The 27,815-nt window shown below is 39.0% G+C and overlaps 1 protein-coding gene across 1 annotated transcript in view; it reads right to left on the reverse strand.

Moving 5' to 3' along the window:
- AKAP6 (A-kinase anchoring protein 6) overlaps positions 1-22,498 on the reverse strand; it is a 295,501-nt gene extending 273,003 nt beyond the window's left edge. The window contains exon 1 of the mRNA XM_086749479.1: positions 22,424-22,498. The gene's annotated coding sequence lies outside the window, so the exon portion shown is untranslated. The remainder of the gene's footprint in view (positions 1-22,423) is intronic.
- Positions 22,499-27,815: the final 5,317 nt, after the last annotated feature.

Genomic DNA, 27,815 nt, shown 5'->3' on the forward strand with positions numbered 1-27,815 from the left:
TTAGGAATGCTCTCTTACATGTGTGTGTGTATATATATATATTTATTTATATATAGATATGCTTTTTTTCTAAATTAATGGAAGAAACTAAAATACAGGCTAAGCATGAGGCCACAGTGCATCAGAATGGAGCGTTCTCTGCAATGCATCTTGCTGCTCTGTAACAGAACTATACAAATGGTAAGAGCAAGAAGGTATATTGCAAAGAAAGGAAAAGGAGAAAAGAACAATCTATGCAAATATTTTGCATGCGTTAATGTTTGTTCATATAAAACACATTAAAAGATGCCAAATTGTTTCTTTCCAAGCAAAAATATAAAGACAAATCTGTTTGTTTAGATTAACAGAAGACTGACTAACATAGCTTTGACAAAACTTTTCGTAAGCGCATTCAGATGCACACAAAATCAGCATCACACTGGTCTATGTTTGCAGTAAATCTTTAAGGAGAAAACATGCCAGACTTTGCATAGCTAGTATATTTTGTGCACACTATACTCTCAAAAACACGTGATCCCTTAAGTCTCAGCTGTCTTCCTTTGAAATGCACTCCGATCAGATGAGAGATGATGACATGCCACCATAACACGTGGTAAACATACCAAAGAAAGAAAAAACAAACCCCCAAACAGGCAATGTTTGGCTTCACTCAGGCATGAACAAGGCATGCTGTGATGCAACTGCGCTTTATCTTTATAATTTATGTTCAAGTAGTTTACAGCAAATGAAACCAAAGACAAGAAACCTGCACGAATGCAACAAATTCAAAGCGGTAATAAGGATGGCTCTTTTTATGAGCATCATAATGAGCAGTAACCAAACAATCAAGACTAGCTAATGAACTGATTTGAGGTCTTTGGTGAAAGACTTCTGTAATGCATACTGGAACTAGAACACCACATTGTAATGTTAATTAGGTAGATAACAGCTGGTAGGCAAAGAAGTTCTCTGATACACTTTAATATTACAAAGAAGGGAACAGATCCCCATGGCTTCTCTTAGGCACAGTGTAATTCTAAAAAACGTGAACACTTATGTAAGTATGATTAACCAAATTAACTACTGTTTCTTTTGGACAATATTATGGGCAAGGGAACTAAAGTGTTACAGGCTTTTTAATTTTCTAAATATATTCATATTCCAGTTATTAACTCTATATTGACTAAAAATCCAAAATATTACAGGTTTGAAGTCTCCTCCCTTTGTCATCTCTTCCATGCCTTGCCTTATAGCTTTTTCCAAAATGCAAGTACCTCTGAAAGATCTACAAGCTCTGATGACATAATGTGACATGATTTTTTTTTTTTTAAATAACTAAACATCATTAGGAAAAAAAAAAAAGAAATGGAAAATCATTTACCCTGAGGCTATAGAGCTATCAAAAAATGGTACTAGAAAATTATTTTTCTTGTTTCTGTGGCTTAGGTATTTTAACATCAGATTCTGACAAGGTAAAACATATCAAGTTACTGATAAATCAACAGTTACTGATTATCTTTCAGAGTTTTGGAAAATTTCTAGAACAAAAGTGGATTTATACTTATTTACCATATAAGAAATTGTCATGCTTCAATTGCTTTTTTTTTTGTTATTAATACTAGCAAATCTGTATTTTCTCTCATATTTTTCAAAAATACAGTCTCCCTCTCCCAAAAGAAATCCAAAGAAAATTCAGCCTGAGGCATTTATCCCTCTGGAAAACTTCATGACAACTGGTAAATATTCATCAAGGTCTTACACACCACTTTACACAGCTATTAAAAAAAAATCGCCTGCATATAAATATAAATGCACTTATATCTTTATGTGACCATCCAGGCACAAGTAAATAGGTTTCATACAGGACAATATCTTTACTTGTCTAGTAGATAGACAGGCACAATTGTGCTAGAACAGGCACAATTTCCATAGCTGCAATACCTTCTACATCCTAAGTATGTTGCTGTGACCTGCTTATTCCTACTTTTCACAATCACAAAATAGTCACTGGATGAAAGAAAGGTAAATAGTCTTCGTATCAAATTTTGCAAACCTTCCAGCTAAATGTAGGAAAAAATATACTTTGAGTGGGAGAAAAGGAATAACCTCAAAACAAACAGCATAAGCCCCTTGAGGTTGATCCTCAGAGCCAGTTAGGTTAACAGAGTTACAATGATCTGCTCCAACTGCAGAACTGGTTCAAGTCTCTGTGTTCAAAGATGCAAGAGAAACATATTTCTTCTTGTTCCTAGCTATGTGTTGGTTCTAATTGTACCTCATTCCTAGTTAAATACATAGTGAAGAACATGCATCACTCTCCAACTCTCACCAACCTGCAGTTTGAACATTATGGAACCACAGCATATTTTAAACATAAAAAAAAAAAAAGCACCCTGGGATTTCCATGATGGTACATGCAGCTATCAAACCGGACTAGAAATATATGTATGCTGTCAGCTCTTTCACTACTTTGGTTTCTAGATTAGTACAAGTCATACATACATACCACAGTAATTAAAGTGCTAGTGGCTGGTCTACACCAATGTTCCTATAAATGTTGTTATGAACAGAGTTGCATTAGTGAGGGAAATAGGAAAAGTGAAATAAATAAAACTTGGGATAAATAACTTGTCTAGTACCCCTAAAATAAATTTTCACTGTGAGTTAATTATGGTTTTTAGACGTTTTCTCTCTAACTTCTCTGTCAGCCAACAAAAACTCTCTGATCCAAGCTCTAGGAAATTTCAACCAACAGGTAAGTCTGGGAGAGGGATGTGACCTCAGTTTGCATCAGCACAGGTTAATGATTCAGCTCTGAGGATGGAAGTGTAGGAGTTGACAGCCCATCAATGCATTCACTGAGGCTTCCCTCCAGCTCAGCTGCATTCTCCTGATTCCTCTTTCTGTCCTTTTGTATTAGAAACGTCTTACACTGGCTTGATTTTCACATCCTGCCCTATTCAGCTGTATTTCGACACACACAGCATTTCAATAGAAAAGCTTGACCTAACATGTCCTTCTGACATGCTGCCCATTAGCCAAAAAAACAAAAACTACATGAAGATTCAGGATAATCTGATAAAGTGAATATCAGTAGGACTTCTGACTTTGGAGAGTCTTCAAAATGCAGCAGTGCCACCACAAAAATTTCAAGTAACAGTAGACAGTTATGAGAGGATGCCCCTTTGAGCCCAAGGGAAAAAAAGAAAAAAAAAAAAAGAAATCAAAGTTTTTGAGAATGCACATGAAAAAGCTATGGCTCATAAATTCAAATGAATATGACATGTATTTACTAAGAGGAGTTTGACCCCTTCCCTTTCTCACTGGCTACATTTAGGTGAGAAAGGAGAGGTAGTGAAGAAATAGCAGCTCCGAGGACAAGTGAAGACAAAGATGTGGAGCTGGTGCCCACACCCACCCTGCTGACAGATTCATGGCTCAGAATTTTTAAAGAATACTGTGACAGGGAGAAAAACCAGTAAGCATTAATTGCTGCAGCAAGGGAAGAAATAGGTACGTATGTTAGGAGTTCCTGTTATAATCTCATTTTGCTGTTGAAATTGAAGTCTCAATAGTTATGGTTTTCCACTCTTGCATCCCAGACATTCAAGAGAGAACGGAAGCTGGGAGAAACAGTAAGCATAGAAACAGCAGGCTATTCTGTTTGGCAGCACCATGTGCAACAACTAGCACGAGCAGAGCAGAAGGTACAAATACAGGCATACATGTTTATATAGGCTTTCATGATGTGCACTTTCTGACATCAACACCAGCACTGCGGAATTTTAAGAAAAAGCCAGTGTGTAAAGGCCACAATCATCTATGTCACTATTCAAATCAGGAATTTTTGAAATCTTCTTGGGCTTGCAGGTCTGAAAAAACTACCAAATGTTGCCATGACACGACAGAATGATTCATCTGTGGTTCTTCTATGTTGTTGTTACTCACAAGACTTCTTAGAGCTTAATCTCTGTATAAGCAATCAGAAAATAGAGAACGCTTCAAAAGAAATGCCTGAAAAGTCTCTTTCCTCTTTCGGTCTGGACCTTGCTGGATGTGACACTTTGGTCACAATCTAGCGCAACTGATGCCTCAGTTAGTTCCTGAGGTCTGGACTGGTCCTTGCCCTGCTGCCAGATTAGTTGTTCCTAATTTCTTTTATTACTTCTTATCCTGTTCTGTGGTTAAACTGGTTACAGCAGTTTCTGAGCAAAGAATCTAAGCCTGTACCTCAAGTAAATAAAGAGCTAGCATTTCCTCTTCGCTGGGACTCAGTAACATCAAGGGGAAAAAATTCGCCTCCACCTCCAGACAGAATAATAAAGCACTGTTACACTGCTTTTCACAAAACTCTGCTCCAGTCCAAATAAGGCATGTCCAGAGGAGTGAGTGTGTGTCAGCAAAAGGAACAAGAATTCTTTAAGAAAAGAGAAAGGGCTAGAGGCAAGCTGCTGCAGGAGCTACAAAGAGAACTGCCAACAAGTCAAACCAGCTTCTAGAGTAGCACAACAGCCAAGGCTGGTCTGCAGCTGAGCCTGTGCTGCAGGAGGTGATAGCAAACTACATTGGCCATTATCTCAATAAGGAGACGGGGAGGAGACAAGGCAGTGCTGATAACAGCTGAGGAAACAGCAAGGCAGGGAAATGCTGAAGCAGCTGCTTGGCATCGAACAGGCAGCAGCAGAAAGTACCCATCATGATGAAACAGAAATGCATGTACGCAGAGTTGTTCTATTATATTGCACTTCCAATTCACTTTCTACCTTAATTAGAATTAATTTTTAAGGTCCTAAGAGAAATCCACCTTCCACATGGCTGCCCTTGCATTAATAAGGATTAAATCAATCCTTTCTTCCTTCAGCTCCCCACTGGGAGCAAACATACGGCTTCTGAGAGGGTTTGACCCATTTCCCATCTGCCAGTGACCAAACTGCAGGTGGTGAAGAGTCATCATCACTCTATGAGAAGATGGAAAGAGACCTCCTGAAATTAGGATGAACTGAGTCATCAAGCAAAGATTGTTAAATAAAGTTTTTTAGTATTCCAGAACTCATTATGTAACATGCATGTATATACATATGTATGTGTACATGCATACATTAGGGTTTTTTATAAATCTTCTATCAGTCATGCTATGATAATGCAAATTCTTCTACAGTTAATATTCACCTCAAGCTATTAGTCAGTTTTCAAGATTCCCTTTTGTCATTACTTTAGTTGCTTGTAGACTCCAGGTGAGGCTATATGTGAGGTGACACTGTGATCATCCCTACCACACAGCAGGATGCAGTGAGGGGCTTCTCAAACTTGTGAATTTGATTACTCAAAAAGTAGCCATATTTATTAGTAACATGTCTAGTTGACAGATAAATTTATTGCCTCAGGTGCAGTACTCCACTAATGTGGCATTACTGCTTTAGTGGCTTGAGCTTTCCCTATCAATGCACTATATGGTGCAAAGCCATCAAGTTCATTTACTGTTATCTCAGCGTTTCTAGACAGTGCATTTCATTATAGAATTGCCAGCACCAGACTTATCTGAGACTCTTGCAAAGAGATTTAATATATGGATTCCAGTTTTTAGGAACTGTGGAGCATTATTGTAACCTTACTTGTTCATACTCTGATAGTCACTGATGTGCATTTTTTAATAACGTGCTAAAACACATAGCATATTTTTAGTCCAATATAGATGTAACCAGCCAAAGCTTGAATATGGGCCTGTTCAGAGTTGTCAGTGTATCAATTTGGCAGGAATCAGGCTCAACATTTGGACCATTTAGGAATAAACTATTAGGACCCTAAAAGGACCCTTCTTGTTGATCCAGTTCTCCAACTTTACTAAAGGATTTTACCCTTTATAAAACCTCCATAAAAAGTGATGCACCTAAACTTGCATTTTTAAAAAATAATATGAAGCTGGCTAATGCTGGACACAAGTATAAATTGGGAGAGGAGCGGCGGAAAGCAGCTCTGCAGGAAGGAATTTGGGGTTGCTGGTTGACAACAGGTTCACTGTGAGACAGCAGTGTGCCCTGGCAGCCAAGAGGGCAAACTGCATCCTAGGGTGCATCGAACATAGTACAACCAGCCAGTCAAAAGAGGTGTTATCCTGCTGTATTCAGCGTTGGTGTGGCCTCACCTTGTGTACTGTGTGCAGCTCTGGGCCCCACAATTTAAGAAGGATGTGAAGATCCGTGGATGCACCCAGAAGAGGGCAACAAAGCTGGTGGAAGTGCTGGAAGGGGAAGTGGAGAGGGAAATGCTGATCTCTTCTCCCTGGTGTCCAGTGACAGGACACAGGCGAATGTTTCAAAGCTGCACCAGGGGAGGTTTAGGCTTGACATTAGGAAACGTTTCATCACTGAAAGGGTGGTCAAACACTGGAACAGTGTCTTTCTTCCTAGAGAGGTGGCTCATACCCCAAGCTTGTCAGTGTTTAAGAAGCATTTGGAGAATGCCCTTAATAACATGTTTTATCTTTTGGTCGGCCCTGAAGTGGTCAGGCAATTGGACTATATGATCATTGTAGGTCCTTTCCAACTGAACTATTCTATTCTATATAAAATATCAAGAAGAAGAAAGGTTGATAAATTATCTTTTGTTATTTTTTATATTTCAGAGAATAGAAAGTTAACTTTTCTGAATCTCTGTAAGTCAATGTAATGTCTTCTTTTTAGACATATTTTAAAGACTACAGCTGGTATTTCAGAAAGTTTATTCCTTATTTAGTAGCTTTCTACATTACATCATTTCCTTCTTTTCACCCAGAAAATAGGTTTAGTTTACCATTTAAATATAGTTCTCCCCTAACCTCTATAACATAGAGGGAGACAATGTCTTTCTGGGTGGCAATGACATACAAATTAACTTAATCCTAATTATAGATGCCTCCATCAATTTATCTTGTCAATGACTGCCTTCAAAGGTTTCCCAAAACCATCAAGAACTGTGGTGTAACTATTATTGCCTTTTTTGACATATAACTATGTATTAAGGACTTACTCATTAATTGCAAGCTTATTGCCAAGAGGGTAAGTATATAGGCCTAAAAAGCTTTGTAATGGGATATGCAGCGTTTCACTGTTAAGCCATTCATCCACATCTGGTCTAGCTTAGCAGTGACCTAAAATCATTACCGTATGAAGGCTCCTTCCTAAGTTATGCAAAATGAACCTATTTAGTCCAGTTTTTAAACTGAGGAAATATCCACATCACAAAAGACCCATTAAAACATCCTGCAGAGTCTCCAAGGATTTAAAAAATGAGCTTGCTTAGTCAAAGTTAGATTTATTATTATGTTCTTAAATTGCTGCTGATTCATTTTCTGCATGCTGTAACCGTACAGGATAATGCCATTTGATATATTTTGCTGCATATTGTACTTGAAACTTCTTAGACTTATTCCCAATATGACCAGAAATAGTGCATCGTGCCCATTAGATGGCCACAGAGGAGTTTGCAATCTTCATGTTATTTTGACAGGAGCTGAATAGGAGTAGGATCCTGTGGAGTCTTCAAGCAGCAGTTAACTTCTGGCCTGCTTGTATCAGCTGTTACCTCATTCTCCCTCAGCTTGCTACAGACCACAGCAAACCCATTCAGCCTGTAGCAACACAATTTCTCTCCTCTTTAGCTTGAGGTAGCTCTTACCACACTCTTTCTTCCTGCTCTGTGCCCCTTTTCTAATGCTTTTTCTAGACTCTTAACTCTCACCAGCTGGGCTGTTCCCGGCTGCCTCTCTGTATCTGCTTGTGTGGCAGGGTGCCCTGATACCACAAGCATAGCCTGGGCACATTCTTTTCTTCCTCTCAAGTCCCTTCCCTGTCTGCCCAAGCATCCTAGAGGGATACTACTGACTCTCTTGTTTAGCACTCCCCACATATTTTTAGCAGCAAGAATAACTTCTTAAAAAAAAAAACAAACCAACAAATCTGACCTGTCAATAAGTGATGGAAGAAGTACGTAATAGCGCTGTTACAAGTCATGTAGGAGCTCATGTCACAAATCTTTAAAATCCTCTCGCATTCCTGCCATGTTCCTGGTATGGTCCTTTGCAGGCCTGCTCTCTGACTCACACAGTATGTGTTTTGGGGTGGGGAGGAGATACTTAGGATTTTTGTGTGCATCTGTGCATGACTTCACATGCTGAATTTCTCTTTCTGACAACATTAGCAATAATAACAACAATATCCATAGAAATAGAACATTAATACCAAAACAGATCACAGTACTGTGGTCATCTTATTTGTTTTTAGAATCTACAAAAACAACTGGCATCCACTGTACCTACAGTTGACCTGTCCAAAATTGGGTTGAATTACATTAGCAGACAGAGTTGTGGATCTTGAAACTAATGTTCTTACTGCCCATGTACTTTGTCACTACTATCCCTGCTTTTAAATTAAATAGGACTTAATTCCCTGGGGCTATCGTAAATAATTCCTCTAAATTCATTTTTTAAGAGTGCCATTATGCTTTACTTCCAAGAAATCACTACTTGAAACTTTGTTTCCTGTACAACAATAATCTTTTGTTCTGAGATTCAGTCTTGGGAATTTTTCACATTTCAGATAAGAGCAAAACAAAACCAACAAAGCTATAAGCCAGTATCAAGCAGTCTATCCTTCCCTACATAAAAATCAAAGAAATCTTACTTTCTACGCCATGGGTATCTTACTTGGCGTTCTAGAAAATACAGCCACATCTCTAAAGCTCTTGATGCATTCCCGAAAACTTTGGCTGCTTTACCCTTTTAAAGCCTGATACTATATTTCAAAAATAGCAGCCAGGATAAAACCCTTCAAAGTTGATAAGATATTTTATCACAACTCATGAAGGCAAAGGATTCACATTAGCATCTTGAAAAATGAAACTGAAACCTACCTGCACACTATTACTTGTGTTTAGATCTTAATCAGCTTTACAGTAAACAAAGAATACTTTAGCACTCCACAACATCCTAACAGCAACCTGAACTCCACAGACGATACTAATAACATGTTCATTATTTGGCAGGAAATTGAGGAGCAAGATTATTCCCAAATCTTTACAGTCACACAGCCCTTTTTCAAACCTTTGAATCTCAAAGGAGGCACACACATTTAAAATGTTGGGTTTTTTTTTTTCTGCTTCCAAGGATTCTGCTTGGCTTCATTCAGTTTATCACAACATTTTCCTTGGGGAAATCACAGAATCAGAAAAAAAAACCAAACAAACTGCACACAACATGGGAAGATACCAGGCCTGAAGCTTATTAATGACTCCTGTAAGCCTTGAATAAGACCCATACGTTTATATTTCCATTAGAAGCGGAACAGGAGGAATCAGTAGGAACAGAGTTAGATGTGAACAAGAACTAAATGTCTCTTGAGGCAAGTTTCAGTGGCACGCCTGTAATAGCTGTAGCAGAGAAACAATCATGAAAGGAAAGAAGTGCTAAGGTAGCTTCAGGACTAACCTTGGGCTGACATTTCTGGGCTGCTCCAAGACATAATTTACGAGCATGCGTGATCATCACGGGTAATAACTAGACTTAAAGTCCACTCTGAGCAGCAGTGCACCCACTACTGCTGTGCTGCAGACCTTGCTCTTCCCAGCCTTCACACTGCACTGCTCTCAAGGGAACCCTGTCAGTCTTCATCCTTGTCACTGCAGCAGGAATCATCTCATTGCAAAATCTGGGAGCCATTAAAGTACCACTATACCCTTTTAGCTCCCTCACACTTATTTAAAAACAAAAAAAACTCACTCTCAGAAGCTCACATTTTATTTGTGCTGGTTTTTAATCAAGTTTTCCCTGCTGTGTTTCAATATGTTCTAGATTTGTTTCTTGGAGTCAAAGTTAATGTCCCTGGCACATACACTTGATGAACTAGTCAAGTGAATGCTTCGATATCAGTCTCCATTCCCACCCCCATCCTTCTACTCCTCTAATCTCTTTAATCTTAAAGAACTATATTTTTCCTCCTCTTAAAAAAAATGAAATTATTTGTATTGTATTACCACCCAAAAAGAAACATTATTGAACTTTTTTCTACTCTCAGCACCACAGAGTTGCCACTAGATTCATAAATTTTGTATCAAGTGGCTGGTAATCTGACCTACATCTGTATCTTTACCAGTCTTCCAAAGGGTCACTGAATGGAATTTTGTTTGTAATTGCAGCATTGCCTGTTTCACCCTATTTGAATCTAACTTTGATTCTGTGATATTTTAAAGATATATCTTAGGAGACACTGTTAAAATGCTGCAAATAAACTGTAGCAAATTATGTCTGATAGTATAACCAACTCTGAATTTTTTTATTACAAACAATGTAACTATTAATAGAGGCTTAGTTTACAAAAATAGTCACGTTGCAATAGCTTATTACTGATTATTTTAGTTCTCTGTGTGAATATCTTTTAGGATTACTTGAAACAATTTTCAGAAGGAAACCTGAATGGTTTCCAGTATAGGCATTCTACATTCCATTTAGTTATTCATTCTCTAGTCTTTCCTGAAGAAAAAAAAATTGTTTCAATGAAAATTGCATTTTCATTTTAGCAAATTATATAGACTTATTTATGAAGTTAGTTATAAAATATTAAATTAAATTTAAAATAATTGATGAATCTGATCTCCTTCTATGACCAGGTCACCTGCTGAGCGGAGGAGGGAAAGGCTGTGCATGGACTTTAGTAAAGCCTTTAATACTGTCTCACATAGCATTCTCCTAAAGAAGCTCATGGCTTAGGCAGGTGTACTCTTTGCTGCGTAAAAATCTGGCTGTATGGCCAAACACAGAGAGTTGTGGTGAACAGAGTTAAATCCAGTTGGTGGCCGGTCACAAGGGGTGTTCCCCAGGGCTCAGTGCAGGGGACAGTTCTGTTTAATATCTTTAGCAATGATCTGGATGAGGGGATTGAATGCTCCCTCAGTAAGTTTGCAGATGACACCAAATTGGGTGGGAGTGTCCATCTATTCGAGGGTAGGAAGGCTGCGCAGAGGGATCTGGACAGGCTGGACCGATGGGCTGAGGTGAACTGTATGAGGTTCAACAAGGCCAAGTTCCGGGTCCTGTACTTTGGTCACAACAACCCCATGCAGTGCCACACGCTTGGGCAAGAGTGGCTGGAAAGCTGCCTGGCTGAAAAGGACCTGAAGGTGCTGGTTGACACACATCTGAATATGAGCCAGCAGTGTGCCCAGGTGGCCAAGAAGGCCAACAGCATTTTGGCTTGTATTGGGAATAGTGTGGCTGGCAGGAGTAGGGAAGTGATTGCACCCCTTTATTTGGCACTGTGTGCAGTTTTGGGCCCCTCAGTACAAGAAGGATGTTGAGTTGCTGGAGCGTGCCCAGAGAAGGGCAATGAAGCTGGTAAGGGGTCTGGAGAACAAGTCTTATGAGGAGCAGCTGAGGGAACTGAGGTTGTTTAGCCTGGAGAAAAGGAGGCTGAGGGGAGACCTCATCACTCTCTACAACTACCTTAAAGGAGGTTGCAGTGAGGTGGGTGTTGGTCTCTTCTCCCAAGTAACTAGTGATAGGATGAGATGAAATGGCCTCAAGTTGCATCAGGGGAGGTTTAGATTGGATATTAGGAAAAATTTATTCACTGAAAGAGTGGTCAAACATTAGAACAGGCTGCCCAAGGAAGTGGTGGAGTCACCATCCCCGGAGGTGTTAAAAAAACGTGTAGATGTGGCACTCCAGGACATGGTTTAGTAGGCATGGTGGTGTTGGGTTGACAGTTGGACTTGACAGTCTTGGAGGTCTTTTCCAACCTTAATGATTCTATTATATATACATAATTAAAACTGAAATGCTTGTTTACAATTTGCCCAACCATAGAACTACATAGATCAGCAGAAATGATCTGTTTGGCCTTTTAATCACCGTTACATTTCTGTGTGTAGTTTAAGTTGTAGATGTAAAGATCTCTACTTTTAGTTTTAAGAAAAAAGCTGAATTTTGCTTATGGCACAGCTAGCAGTTATGAACCATCAATAAGAAGACTCAACAGAGTCTTAAGGCACAGATCATACTTTCCTCACTTTCAGTAAAATGCTTTGAAAGGCTGGAATAAAGCACTGTACATCCTGGCCCAGGAGATAACCACCTCTAAGCATTCAATACATCCAGCATTTTTTCTCATAAAAGGATTTAATCTACCAAAACGATTCTCCTCCCTGCAGGGAGGAGTGAAATGCTGGACTTCCTTCCACTAGACTGGCAGGATATGTTATTTTGTTGACCAAGTATCTCAAGTACCCAACACTAATCAGCCCAAGACAGGCTAATTATAATCCCTGAGGCCTTCTCCAGTCTAGGAAAATATTGTTTAAAAAAAAAAAATTCTGAGCCCTGCCAAACTGGCATTTTTCCTGGCTCCAAATGCTATCAAATTTCACTTTCAAAACATATAATCTTCAAATCAGATGTAGAGGGGGGAAATACCATTTCACAGACTGAAGGTTTGTTGAGGTTGTCTACAACCTCTGCTTTCCCTGTGGTTCTCCCATAACAATGAAAGCACCAGACAAATCAAAAAGTGTTTCTCAGAAACTTATTTTATGTTCATACATTTGATGAGGTAATCGCTGTCCAGAGTCTGAACTTATTAAGGATTAGTTAAAACCATGAAGTAAGTACTAGTCAGTTTACATGAATAATACAAAAAAACCCCACTAATGCTCCATCAACAATTAACAGCAAATAAGAACCCAGAGAAACACACAATTTAATTTATAAGCCATTCAAGAAAGTTCAAGAAGATATGCTGTTGGAATTCAAATATGTCTAATATTAATTTTAGGTGCTGAGTTTAGTGTACTAGCTTGTTTTTTTTTTTTTTTTACATATTATGGACCTCCTCAGAATTTTTTTTTTAATTTTTTAACAATTCAAAGGATGAATACAGGACTCAAAGCTGCATACCAGTATATACGTCTAAGGAAGACTAAACTGAAGAGATTCTAAATTATATTGGGAGTCAGAAAACAATACAGGTTAATCGTGGGGGCTACTTTCACTCTTGATCACTCATAATGTGCCTTCCTTGCCATGGTCCTCTTCCCTCAGCTATTGGCACATAAACTGGAAATATACATCCTCAGCTCGCTTGACACTTACAGCTATTCTGGTTCCTGTAAATATATAAGAATATATTAAAAATCTATAAGTATTTGTTAAACTAGAAAGAGCAATATCTCTAGAACCTTTTGGTCTACCCAGTTCAGAACAGATGTTAGTCCTGTGTATCTTACATCTCATTTTAATGCATAGCCATCAGTAACTAGCTGTTTTGGGTTGGTTGTTCTCTGAACAAAACCTAGGCTAAAAACTTAATGAAGATCAACAATAGGTGTTTTAATGAATCAGCAATGAGAGAGAAAACAGCATTTTGTAGACTAATTATTATCAAGCCCTAATTGCGGAAAAGAGCCCTCGAAGACTATGCAAAAGCATAGTGGGTCCCCTTTTTTTCCCCAAAAAAGGAAAGATCTCTTTTACAGCAGAACAGCATGCACATAGTGCCTCAAGCTTTACAGACCAAGTGTTGCTGTCTCCCTGTCTATAAGGAAATCACTTAGGCTCAGCCTGTAGAGACATCTGCCTGGTCTTTTCAAATTTAATTATGGAATGACGCTTTTATTTTCAGTTAAGCAGGCTCAAGAGTTTGGCTTATAAATGTAATTTTTGTGTTGCCAAAACCATGACATTTTCCATACATTTGCTAAGTTTTCAACTGTAATCCTTTATCCCAGGACAAAAATCTCAAAAGTTAGTTTCCTTTATTTTGATTTTTACATTTTATTTTCAGCACTCACATCTGTCTTTTATTCAGCAATGTTCCCTTGCACCCCTCTGTCTGGCATCTGCTACTGTCTTGCCTGTACACATGTGTGTGTGTGTGTGTGTGTGTGTGTGTGTGTGTGTGTAAAGTTAAATCAATAGCAGTGTCACATAGCACTCACATAGGGGATCAGTGTCATTATGTCCTTTCCACAGGTGATGAACAACAGGCACAAGTTCAGAGACGACATGCAAGGGACACATTTAGTATCAGAGCCAGAAGCAGTTTCCAGGTCTCCTTGATTCAAGTATCACAGGCCACTGCTCAAGGCTACCTTTCTTGTAGCTTTTAACTTCTCTGACCAGCTCTTATTCTATATCATTGAAATTTAAACCCAGGAAGTCCTCATACCAGGTTCAGTACATTTTCGTAACAAGTACAGGGGGAGAACACCTAAGATCTTTACCTCAAACAAACATTCATCTAGTACCAGTATCCTACAGAACTCACCGTTCAGGCCCTCAACATGCTGACAAACATTTCTCTGTATTGCCCAGCGAGAAAGGGAACAACAGAGATTTGAGGAGGATTTTATCCATCTTGACCAAAATGACTTTACAAGTTACAACAAAGAAAAGGGATCACATAGGTGGGACCAGCAAATGAAACTGAAGTTCCAATTCAATTCAAAATGGCATAATGAAGCTAAACAAAAGCAATAATTAAGAAAGTTTCTGCATTCACAGAAACACAAAATCAAGTATCTTCATTTATTTAAAGGTTTACTTCAAAAAGCTATAGCATTGCAAACCAGTGCCAAGCACTTTGAAGGTTAAAATTGTTTTCCTCTGAAAGAGGAATCATCTTTGTTGCTCATACACTGCCTATTCCTACACCAAGCACAGAGCATATTTGGACACCGCCTTTTCCACATACAAGAAAACCAAAAATCCCCTAATTATTTTCCAAGGTATCTGTGCATAATGTCATCAAAAACTATACAGGGGTGTTATTGTTAATGACCTAGTAAAATACTATGATGACATTTTGAGAAGAAACAAGGCTAGATGACATATTAAGGATCTATAAAATATACTCTACATATTTTAATAGCTGACCCTTAAAATGGCAACTCACATATCTGCTGTGTCACTGCCTTAGCAACGCAGACTAGATGTGCTGAAATCTGACAGAGAGTAGCCTTTTCTAGCTGAAGCTATGGGTTTTGGGTGAGGTTTTTTGTAGCAATCAAAGTCTGATTTATTATTTTAACAAAATATGGTATGTTTTAGGAGACTAGCAGTGTAGCTTGAAGTATAGGAAGGATACATACCTGCTAGTACAGAAGTGCCTTGGTCAGGGAATTAGCCTCCTCAGCAGGAAAAGCTGCTTCTAAACATGATCTAACACACTTGAAAATTGTAAGCAGCCTGGAGTAGCTACATGCAACAGCTTTGAAAGATGCCCTTATTTGAAAACATTCTCAACAGACCCTAGTTATTCTGTCAATAGCACTCAGCTCTGAAGTGCAGTTTTTCATTACAAAAACCAAGTGTTGAGAAAAGTCTTTCATTAGTTTTGTCATTGCTAACTAGTATTTTATCTGAGTTTCTTTAAAGCTTGTCTTGCAATATCAGCTTAAAAATAATCTTACAGCCCTCAGACTTGACAATATCTGACTCCTGGTTTTTGTTTGCATTCACTGTACGAGTTCTACCAGCCTCTATCAAATAAATACCTGTCAAAAATCTTCTCATTTTTATTGAAAAGGCAAAAATACAATACAGGTCACCTGTTCAACATTATTTCTCAGTAGGCTTACTTACAAGCATCTGAGGTTGTATTTTGCAGCGCAAACAGGCATCTATCCTTACTTTCCAATTTCAGTAGGCAGGTATGTTGTTTCCTTAATTTTTTTTTTTAATATATTTTGCAGACATATTTTTATATTAACTCTCTTGGCAGTGCATATACAGTCATAGCAATCTACCAAAGGACAAGCACCTACCTAGCCAATAGAGGAAATTCTGTTTTAAAACTTTTAAAACAAAAGCGCTAATTTCTTCTAAAAAACTAAGAAGCGCACAGAACTTTTTCCTTTCTGTTGCCAACTAAGCATATAAAGGCCCAGCTTCCAGCAACTAAGGTATGGATTTTTATTATTTGTTTCATTTTAAATAGTACAATCAAGGTTTGTCTAAAAAACATCGTCAAGTAGATCCTCCTCTTCTGAAAGGCTAGAGCGTTCCCAAGCTCAGTGTGTTAAGCTGCAGCCTAATTTAGGGTAGATAACAATCATTTTCTGCCTTAAATCCCTTGAAATTTCATGGATCTCCAATATGAGCTCAGTTCTATCCAATACAACCACCACGAACAAAAAAAAAAAAACAAAAAAAAACAAAAAACAACCTCAGAAAACTACACAGAAGCACAAACAGAGATAGAAAAGACTTCTAAATTACTATACAAGTAATAAGAAAAATAACTTGTCCCAGGCCTGCCAAAGTTTTTCCAAGAAATTTGGGCATGCTACTTATTCCTTATGAGGGATCTATAGGAAAACTGAGGAAAATAGTTTCTCATTCTCAATTTAAACTGAAAATTACTGCAATCTAGTCAGGAAAGACTTCATCATTTTTCAGGTATTTTTACAGCCTCTAGCACTATAAGGGTCCTATCCAAACTTTGGTAGAGAGATCTGAACTGCTTTATTTTAAAACATAGTAATAACCCTTAAGTCCCACAAGTTTTCTGTATGTAACTTTTCATAAACTACTTTAAAGACTGCCCAGAGGAAATGCAACTTTTTTCCAAGGGATTTAAATCAGAAATAATGACAACTTGATAGAAGAGAGCAATTACAGGCATAACATTCAGGAACAGAAAGCTGGAAGGAGCGAGTACGACACAGGAAGTCAGCACATGATGGAATTGAGCAGGAGCTGAAAGCAAGAAATGCAAGTCTAACACAGTGTGCAAGGAGGAGTTATGGAGGTTAGGTGGGATGCATTTTAAGATTGAAGTAGAGACTTGGCTACAAGCTTTTAGTCCAGAGAGGAAATGCTCCAAAAATGACACAGGGAAGAAAGACAGAAAGGATAAATAAATAAATAAATGATAAATAAACAAATAGAGAGTCTTGTTTTATATTCAGATACATGCCTCCTTTACTTTATCCACATATCAACCTGGTAAAAAAAAAAATTATGTTATTTTTTTTGACAGTTCATGAAGCAACTTCATGTTCGCATCCTAATCCTGAAACTGTGACAACATGCAGTTTTACAGGATAATCAGTACAGGGTAACTTTTGAAAGAAAAAAATGTATACAAAAGTAATAGATTTACAGTTAGACTGAAAAGAGAACTAATTATTGCAGTTGGGTGCTTCCTCACCTAAGAGCTTCTTTAGTACAACCTTTCAGTACAACCTAACACTAACAAAGGCCGTCTTTTTAAGTGTCTCAGCTCCCACAAGACACTGTACCGTGGGGGCTGGGAAATCTATTTCACAGAGCTATTGCCTCATAGAAATCACTATCACCTGAAAGTTCTCTTTGCCAAAGAGAGAGAGGACATTTCAGCTATATGCTTAGCATACGTGGTGTCTATGAGAAAGGAATTTGACTTGGTGTACCAGCGGTTTTTGGGGTCAGGCTTTTCTGTGCCTGCCCTCAGCCTCACAGAAGCCTGACTGCTACATGGAGGGTCCTGTGCTTCTCCTTGCACAGTGCCTTTTTACTGCCTCATCCTGCAAAACAATCAGTCATCCAGAGAGCTGACTACTTGCCCTGGGTGCTCTTAACCGTTGCAGAAGCCACTTAGCTGGCAAAGGTAAGAAGGTGTCTTTACAATTCACAGTGCTCATCCTCCACCCTTAACTTTGAGGCTAAATGCTCTGCCACAGGACACAATGATTATTCTCTGGGCTGGAGAACACTTCATTTACATTTACAAGCTATATCCACTTCCAGATGCCTTGGAAGACATTCATTCACCAGTTGAGAGAAAGTCCCTCCTTGCCGGGCAGCGAGATGGAATACTGGACAAGAAGCAGGTGGCAACAGCATTTCGGCCAAAGCTGCCAGGGCAAGCCTGTATCTGACATGTGCCATGAGCACCGAAAGCTCACACAGAGCGGAGAGCATTCCTGGCTTAAAACATCTTGTCTGAAAGTGCCAGACATTGTAAACTGCACAGAGCTGAATTTTTTGACCTTGGAGAGACAAAAAGCTGAGTCAGCCTTGCTGGGATTCAAAGTACCCAAGAGTCAAGATGCGTGAAATCTGTAGTTCAACCACAAAACAGGAGGGGAAGAGCTAACTGTGTTGTTTTTTAATTTATTCCCCACTCCTTTTTCTCATGAAGCAAAGCTTTTCTGAAGACATTTTAAAAATAAGAAACCTTTTGCTTCAGGAAAGCACTTTTTAATACTCTTAAAGAGTGATTTTTATGATGATCCTTCTGATGTAATGTGTATATACACACGTGTGTGTATATACATGTAGCATGACTATTAGTGGTTAAACTACTGTGACCATCCCAAGCCAGTTAAGGGATTTATATTGTGCATTTTGGGGTTTGACTTGATGGGTGTGAAGTGGTGTTAGGTGCTTTTATTTTAAAAATCGGTAGCAAATGTTAGATACAAAACTAGACATGAGAAAGAAAATACTCCATGGGCCTTTGTACAAAAGAACTGATTGAAAGCGTATGTGCCCACTCAGCAAACAAGGGTCAGGGAGCCTTTAAGCACTGACAAAATAGAAAATGGCTACAGCAAGGACTTGTTAGGGTTATGAACGTAGCTGAGGTCTCTCTTCCCCATGCCAAAGCCTGCAGAAGCTAGGAACCCAGCATGTCAACAACTTCTACAGGAAAGTTCTGGATCATGATAGTGATGTCAAACATGGTTGCCCATCTGTTGCTGCTTCTATCCACTATACATCCTGCTTCCCCACTACATAAAGCAGCAGTCTAGACTCCTGCTGCCCCTCTATCCAGCTCAGCTTTTCCTCTTGCTCCTTCCCTTCCTGTAGTAGGAAAGACCTGGCCCAGCCCAGGTGACTTGTGATAGGGGTAACTTACACAACTTACTTTCTGCAGCTGAAATCCGCTTTAATAAGTATCTGCTTTCATAAAAGGGCAAAGTGAAGGGCACCTTTTTCCCCTCCAGTTCACAGAAATGTTAGTTTTCAGACATAATTTAGTTGCAAGATGATCTCTTGAAGTCGTCTTTGCATTTATGTATCATGAATTTTATCCCAGTAATACCAGTATAATGTCTCCTTACAGAATATACAGACACTTCATTATATAGCATAGGCCTTACTTACAATACAAAATATAAATATACCATTTCAAAAGATAAACACAGTATCTTTTAATACATATAAATCTTTTTTTCTTTTAAATACAAACCTAGAACTTCAAACATTCTGGCCAACTGTACCTCTCCCTGAAGCTAGTAGCACTCAGCACACACACACACAAAAAAATACCCATCAAGCCCAGAATTCTGTCAATTTTTCTTTTGTGACACAAAAGTGATTTTAACAGAAGGGTGCAACTAAATTATGACATGGCATAGGATTTTTAAATTCATTTTAATTCCTTGGTTATTTTGAAGGAAATCTTTCATCAGCATTTTGGAAATGCTACAAGTTCTAATCAATGCCTGAGCACTTCTGATAAAGAGAACTCCTTTGACTTGACTTTGCAGGGATGAGTTCCTGGACACAGACCCATTCCAGAGCCCCCAGGGGGTGGGGAGGACAGGACCACCACTGTTCTACTGCAACATGACCTACAGAAGATAAAGTCTAGAGCACAGATTTCCCTCAGCTACTCTTCAGAGATGAAAAAAAAAGGCTTCTTTCAATAGAGGACATGCTCTGATCCCCTCTCAGTAGGCTTTACATTGTCATATGCTGACAAAAAAAAAAAATCCGCAAAAAGTGTTAATGTTGTACCAACTTCCACTGATGCAGTCAGGCTTTGTCATCAACTCCCACAGCTGTTTTGGGAGGAATCAAGCTTCCTTTTTTCTCTGTGTTCAGTGCTAAGCTATGCAGGAACTACTTAACTGACAATATAATAAAATCCTGTAGCAAAGCAAAGATTAAACACTGACATCCTTTCAGTTTACTAGTATACCCCCATCTCTAACTACATGTCAGTATGAAAATGCAGAAGAACTCTAGTCTACAGATTAAGTGTCTGAATTCAGCTATATTGTAGAGGAATACATGTATCTACAAAATGTATTGCCTTCAGTAATGATGACTAAAACCAGCTGTGGAACAAAACTGAAAGCAACACAGTTTTCCTACTGTTGAACACATAATTGTACCAATTATGAATCTGCTTCAACAGCAAGCAAAATTGCATTATATCTGTAGTGTTTCTACATTCAGTCATGCTCTGACTCAGGCAATCAGGCTTGCTTTTTATAGTAAGATCCTGTTCCTCACTCCATACTCTTCCATACGCTCCTATACAGACCTCAGTGAAACACTTGGGCCCATACAAAAATGAACAGGAAGTATTCTACAGTCAAGACATTCAGCTAGAGTCAGAATGAGCTGAGATGTTCACCAAGAAACAAGTGACAGCTCTGTTATTAGTGAGTGTTTCCCAGAGCAAACAATGCTGTGAGAAGGGTGTGGAATAGAGAGTAACAGAAACTGTAAAAAAAAAAAAAAATTTGAAAAACAGCATGATTTATTCTCATCATTAGAAAAAAATAAAAAAAATCTGCACGGGGGGCTTCATAGCAGGTTCTCTCTTCCTCAACACTGTCAAAAGTCGTTGGTTTTCCCCAGTATGTTTCCCCTCATTTTTAACTCTAGTCTGAGAAATCGCAGTGATAATCAAGTCACTTGCAAAATCTAACAAAATATGTTGTTATTATTAATAAAGGCATAATGTTCCAACAAAGCATGTCTTACAGTCATGTCTCATTAACTGTTCTTTGATGGCCCCTAAGTTGCAAGTGAAATGCACTGCTCACCAGCTCTCTCCACATCTCCAGTTCTGACACTAGCCAGACAGCAGCTGTCCCGCCCTCCCTCCCTCCATTCCTCTTGCTAACTCATACCTTCCGAGTTTGCCTGGTCAGAGCACAGCAAGCGCAGGAGACCGCTTACTTTCACACTCTAAAATGCATCACAAATAAATACAGCGACATCATTCTAATGTTAATTTACAGTCATCTGCTTTGTGTTTTGCAGTAGGAAAAAAAAAAAAACAACAAATGTACTCAGACCATGGTGAAAAAGGCATGTATGATGCAGTACAGACTGTCGAAATAGGATACAGGAGCTCCAGTCCGGCTTGTGCTAGACAAGATCATCACACCCATCCCTATGAAGAGCAGTGAGATCTCATTATATTTACTACTCCATACTTTATCAAGTATAAGGGACTAAAAACCATGGTAAATATAAACATCACTACAAGACTAGTGGTTGCTATTTTTCTTTTGCTGCACTTTTGAAATATAAACTACACAGAGAGAACAGAGCCAGAGACCACTCCCTAATTCCTAGTGGACATATTGATCAATTAAAATGACATGTGTCTGGTCCTTTCTTTCCTTCTAATAGCCAGCAGCTGAAAGACTGAATCTTTTAAACATGGAAAATCAAATCATTAATGTTGCTGTGTACTATCCAGCAAGATTAACTTGAAGTTAAGCAAAATTAGCCTGGCCTCCAGAAGCAAGACCTTAACACAAAATAAACAAATACTGGACATTGTAAAGAATTGCTAAATATAAAAGATATGTATTTTCTTCCCACAGTAGAGGTGGAAGCCTTTCTAATTATTCCTGTTATTATTTTATTCATAGCAAACCCCCTCAGAATGCCTGAATCTTTTGCTACACCTTTTACTGCAGTTGCAGCAGCAAGAGGAAAAAAAAAAAAAAAAAAACACACCACAAAACTTGTTTGCCTTCCAGTAAAAAATAAATCTAAATTCACTAAATTCATATTACTATTTAAAAAACAGATAGAAAGCAAGTCAGTCAGTATAAAAGCTAAAAGCTACTGTACTTTCAAAATACCTGGTTATTGTTTGACAATTATATCAGTGTTTTGCTTTTTTAAGAATACCAACAGAAATAGGGCAGTACTGAGCCATGTTTAAAATCAATACTGTTCCAGTTGCTTTTTCAGCACCCGTTTGCAAAGTATTTTCTGTACTATCATGTTATGGAAGGCCGATGAAAGCAAATAGGTGATATTCATGCTATTGAAATAAAACAGGTTAAATGAAGAGCTACACATACTAGGAATGCTTAAATAAAGAGACAGGGAAAGGAACAAGCTATGCTTATGGCATTAAAATTGCAAATAGCTATTCTTTCAATTTAAACAAATCAGACTGTAGCAACTTTAATTGGATTGTGAAATTTAAATATATTCTCTTCAAATCTTCAGGGTGTTATTTACAAATGCAAAGACAAGCATTCAGACTGAAAGCATTTTCTGTAGGCCTTTGTCTTAGCCTGTCTGCCTGAAAAATAATATTTAGGCATGCAGCATCTTTCTTCAAAATGATTTTCACAAGGCAAAACCCACACATTCTTATATTAGGAAAACCTCGTAAACCAGGAAAAAAATAACGGTGCAATTAAAAACAGCACAACATTTTGCACTTACCATGTCCTGTTCAAATCATCCTCTTTTGATGTTTACGGCACATCTGTAAGATGCAATACTAGGAGGTGCCTTGTGTGACCTGCTGCATGATGCTGTGACATCAGTTCAGATGATGCAGCTCATTATGGGAAAGACTGCTGTTGCCATGGCAACCGAGATGTGATACGAATCCTTACTGCATTTCCAGGGGAGCCCGAGACAATACGGAAGCCCTTTAAAGAAACAGACAAAATGCAAACAGGCTTTTAAAGTACTGTGCCATAGATTCTAGAGCCCATGTTTGAGTACATCTTTTATTAAGGAACATTTTGGACAAATTTTTCCTGTGTGGTGGTACAGAAATGAGATATATGAGCTATAAATTATTTTTATATTTAAAACTTAAAATCTTGTGTGTCAATTTAAGAATAAATTTTATAAGTAAAATTCTTTTATCATGTAAGGGAACCTTACTTAAAATAAGCAGTCAGTAGTATGATTTGAACACTAGGGCTGTAAAGACAATAGTTATTGAACAGTACTTCAAGAAATACCTATTTTCACCCTGCCCCACCCTGCTCCTACATCCAATCTGTCATTTACAAGAAAAATCTTGTTGCTAAGGAAAAACACTTGATACTTCAAAATGAGCAGATTTCACACTGTTAAATGAATGACAATGAGGCTGTTTGTTTTTTTTAATTAAAAAAGGGCTTTTTATTCACAAGAGGGTAAAGAAGTTTCTAGTCAACTAAGTAAAAATCTCCTTATCATTTTTCAGCTGTAGGGCAACCTGCACTACCATCTGCATGCTGAGTAGCCTGGCTTTCATCTGCCCATCAGGCAGACAGATGAGTGAGGACTTTGAAAGCTGTGGGCAAGCTGCACGCCTAGTGGGCCACACTGCTGCTAGCCTCCACCTCCCAGGTAGAGTGGGAAGGCCTGCAAAGGGGAGAGTCCCACCCTGTAACCTATCTGAGGGGATGAGACTGGAGGCTGGGCCTCTAGATACTACCTTTGGTGCTGGGAACCTGCTCACATCCTCTGTTCACAGCAGTGATGAGAGAAGCAAGGGCTATGTGAACAAACACTAAAAGGAGCTGTCTGGAAATTAAAATTCACAACCAAAGAAGAATCAGCACATTTTTGGCCACTCGCCAGTTCTATTTGGGTGAGAAAAGTTTCTGGCAAAAACTGCTTTCCCTAGCCATGAAAATCCCTTTCTACATGGTAGAAAAAAAAAAATACAAAAGGGCTGAACCCTATACACTGGATATGCTGAAACACAGTAAAACAAAAGGCCAACTTGAACCAAGAAGCCTCAATACCCTGAAGATGTCCAATAAATATAGGTACCACTCTCTGAAGCCCTTCATTCCATTAATCTGCAGCCTGTAAATAAAAAAAAATTATCTTTGATTTCAGAGGAAACCATAGGAAATAATTCCTCATCACCCATCTTTTTTTTTCTTTCAAAAGACATTCATACCTTTTGATTAATGGATTAAATAGAAAGCCTCGCCATACATCTAGGAAATGTCATAAACTTTCTAGTCTGTCTTGACCCTGTATGTTCTCATTTTTCTCTCTCCTAACACTAAACCTATGTCATTCCAAACAACAAAATAAAGCTCTCGAACTGGCTCAATATCAAATCCAGTCTACTGACACATAATAAAGTTTTACTCACAAAAGAGCTATCACTCTACATTTTTGAACATTTAAAGCTTCCTTAGGTCTCTGAGGATATAATTCATAATTTAGCAGATGACAGTACGATTGAAATATGATTTAGGTTGGACTGACATGACAGTTAAGGAATGTCATTGCAACTTAGCAAAGTTTACAGTATGCTGAGTGCCATACTGTTCAAATGACATGAGTTTCTGAAAGCTTTCATTAACTGAACTATTTCTCTTTTACTATTTGATATAATTTTTACTACCTTTACTGTTATGGGAATGGAGTTAGCGAACGCTTTGTTTTCCCTTAGGAAAATTATGAGATTCAGGATAATCATTATGGCAAATTAGGAGTCATAATCTAGTTGGTAATGAAGGCTGTGTCAGCTTGGCCTTTGTACCTGAATGCTGGGGAAGTGCAACTAGTGGGGTGGGCGCATCGAGGAAGCACACCACTGGCCCCAGCACAGCACGGCAGCTGAGCCCACTGGGCATCCTGCTCCAGGCCCTCCAGAACACACCTGGCTTTGTGCAACTTCTGTGTAAGCTCCTCTTGCAAGGGAAACATAGAAGCATGGCCAACGTGGATCACAGCAGAGTATGGGGAGGGGAGGGAGGTCAGGCAGGAGCAGGGAAAATATCAGGCTATTTTTACAAAGACTTCTGCCTATTTGCTGTTAACTACAGAATGTATGAGTCTATCTATTCACATATGCAAAGGATAATAAGTAAATAGAGACAAATAAGTAAATAGAGACAAATAAGTAAATAGAGACAACAGCTCAATGTCCAAGTGGAAACCGGTCACGAGTGGCATTCCCCTCATGGGTCCGTGTTGGACCTGGCCCTGTTCAACATCTTTGTCAGCAACATGGACAGTGGGATAGAGTGCACCCTCAGCAAGTTCGCTGATGACACCAAGCTGTGTGGTGCTGTAGACACGCTGAAGGGAGGGATGCCATCCAGAGGGACCTTGACAGGCTGGAGAGGTGGGCCCATGCCAACCTCATGAAGTTCAACCAGGCCAAGTGCAAGGTCCTGCACCTGGGTCATGGCAATCCCAGGCACAAATACAGGCTGGGCGGGGAATGGATCGACACCAGCCCTGAGGTGAAGGACTTGGAAGTGATGGTGGACGAGAAGCTCAACATGAGCCAGCAGTGTGCCCTTGCAGCCCAGAAGGCCAACCGCATCCTGGGCTGCATCAAGAGGAGCGTGGCCAGCAGGTCGAGGGAGGCAATTCTCCCCCTCTACTCTGCCCTGGTGAGACCCCACCTGGAGTACTGTGTCCAGCTCTGGAGCCCCCAACATAAGAAGGACATGGGCCAGTTGGAGAAGGTCCAGAGGAGGGCCACAAAGATGATCAGAGGGCTGGAGCACCTTTCCTATGAGGACAGGCTGAGAGAGTTGGGGCTGTTCAGCCTGGAGAAGAGGAGGCTCCAGGGAGACCTTATAGCAGCCTTCCAGTACCTCAAGGGGGCCTACAAGAAAGATGGAGAGACGCTGTTCAGTAGGGCCTGTTTTGACAGAACAAGGGATAATGGTTTTAAAATAGAGGGAGGTAGATTTAGATCAGATGTTAGGAAAAAATGTTTTACAGTGAGGGTTGTAGAACACTGGAACAGGTTGCCCAGAGAGGTGGTGGATGCCCCATCCCTGGAAACGTTCAAGGCCAGGTTGGATGAGGCTCTGAGCAACCTGATCTAGTCCCTGGTCCTTGCAGGGGGGTTGGACTAGATGACCTTTGAAGGTCCCTTCCAACTCTAACCATTCTGTGATTCTATGATTCTATTAAAATTGCAGTGATTTTCCTGACTTGAGTGTTTGGTATTTTTAAAATATCAGTCTGTTGTTTATTTTTCCAGAAAAATGTTTATCATAAGCCAGGGCACATGTCAGATTGCATGCAAGACAGCTACATCAGAAACGTCCAGGGCAGAATGTAAACTAAGGATTTGTCACATAGGTGTTATGAACAGTACTATAGTGATTTTTCATGGAGAATGGCAACCACTAGATGCTAAAAGGAATTTCTCCCTTATAAATACAAAAGGTAGCACTCACAAGCGTTGCAACCTCCTAATTAAAACTTCAGATCTAGAGGAAGAAAGCTGGACCTAGCTGCTCCAGGTGCTTTTTTTTTTTTTAAAGGAAAAAAAAAAAAAAAGCAGCTTTTGTTTTAAGACAGCTGTAGTCATTCACCCAACTCAGGACTGACCTATCTTTTAAATCTAAGCTTTAATATTGCTTTCCATTCACATTCCTTCCAGTTCACTGGAACAGGAGATGGAGAGAGAGAGTGAGCCCAACCCATCCTATCACCACCTGAACACCTTGATCATTTTGAAGTATCACCAGTAGGTTTCCAAGCTAAAAGCACAGAGCTTTGACTATTCCTTTTTTATCAAAATAGAAATATTTTATCCCATTTTCAGTCACAACAATGGAAGTTAATGCTAGGCATAAATTTCTTATTGTAAATTCTTATTTTAATCACATTCTTCCTCTCCAACACAAGCTGTAGTGTCTTTCCCTTTCCCCACATTGGGATCCCCCCCAAATTATTTTGAAGGGTACAAGATTTATTGATGTTCAACTGAAAGAAAGAAGTGTTTCATCTGTCTGTTGCCATTGTTTTCCCTTACGATCAGTTTATGTGGATAACTAACACTTGCACAATCCACAAAGCTTTTCAACAAGCAAGCCTTTGCTATATAAAAAGGCATTGCTTAACTTCAAAAAGTTCTGTTTTCCCTCAGTAAGACCAGTAACAAGCCAGAGACTAACCTTGACACGATTTACTTTCCATTTAACTATGTTCAAGAAAATGAGTTAGAAGCCAATTCACAAACAAAATTCACAGCTAAACAAAGTAAAATGCCCTTGCAGACCATTTCTCTGTGAAATCCAGATGTTTCCTTTTGTGTTGTTTCCCCCTGCAAATGAAGGAAAGCAGTTGCTAGCTACCCTGCCCAAATAGCCAAGAGAGAAAGGGGGAAGTACACTGAAGACCAAGGAAATGAGAATTGCATATTCTGAATTACCTGCCAGACAAGCCAGAATCAGGCTTTAAATAAAAAAAAAATAAAATTAATAACAAGCAGATTCATAATTACTGAATGCTGATGCAAAACAGATCAGCAATGTGTAATGACACTCAACAAAGGCAGCTATGACTCTCATTCAAGATTTTGCAATCCAGTTCAAGACCTGTCTCTCAGATTCTGCATGGAGTGCCTTAACTAAGCAGTTATGTATCTGGGTTTCCATTCCATTGTTGACTCTGTCACAAGGAAAGGCTAGGTCATACACATTGATAATAACTCTATCCCTTTCCTTTCAAAGGAAAGGTATATAAATTGAGGTCTTATTGAATCTATTGTATTGAATCTATCAACTGAACATTGTATTGCAAAGTTCAGAAATATATATAGTGTGTCTTGACTAAACTCATTAAGCGCCTATGTCGACCTACACTGTAGGTAGGGTATATTTTCTGCTCTGTCATCAAGGTCACGTGAGCCCCTGTTCCCACATTAAAGGAGACTAGGTGTGGCAACTGCTGTTCTGGTGCAAAGTTGCACCCTTGTGTAAAGCAGAAAAAGCAGCAGTGCTCCCACAACTATACAACTTAAACATGCTGGCCAGGCCCATAAACTAGTTTATCTTGAGTCTGGAGCCCCTCATTCATAGTAAATCATTATGCAGAGAAGTCCCTATTTACATGATGA

This window comes from Chlamydotis macqueenii, chromosome 5 (genome assembly GCF_036417535.1).
Source record: "Chlamydotis macqueenii isolate bChlMac1 chromosome 5, bChlMac1.mat, whole genome shotgun sequence".
Taxonomy (NCBI): domain Eukaryota; kingdom Metazoa; phylum Chordata; class Aves; order Otidiformes; family Otididae; genus Chlamydotis; species Chlamydotis macqueenii.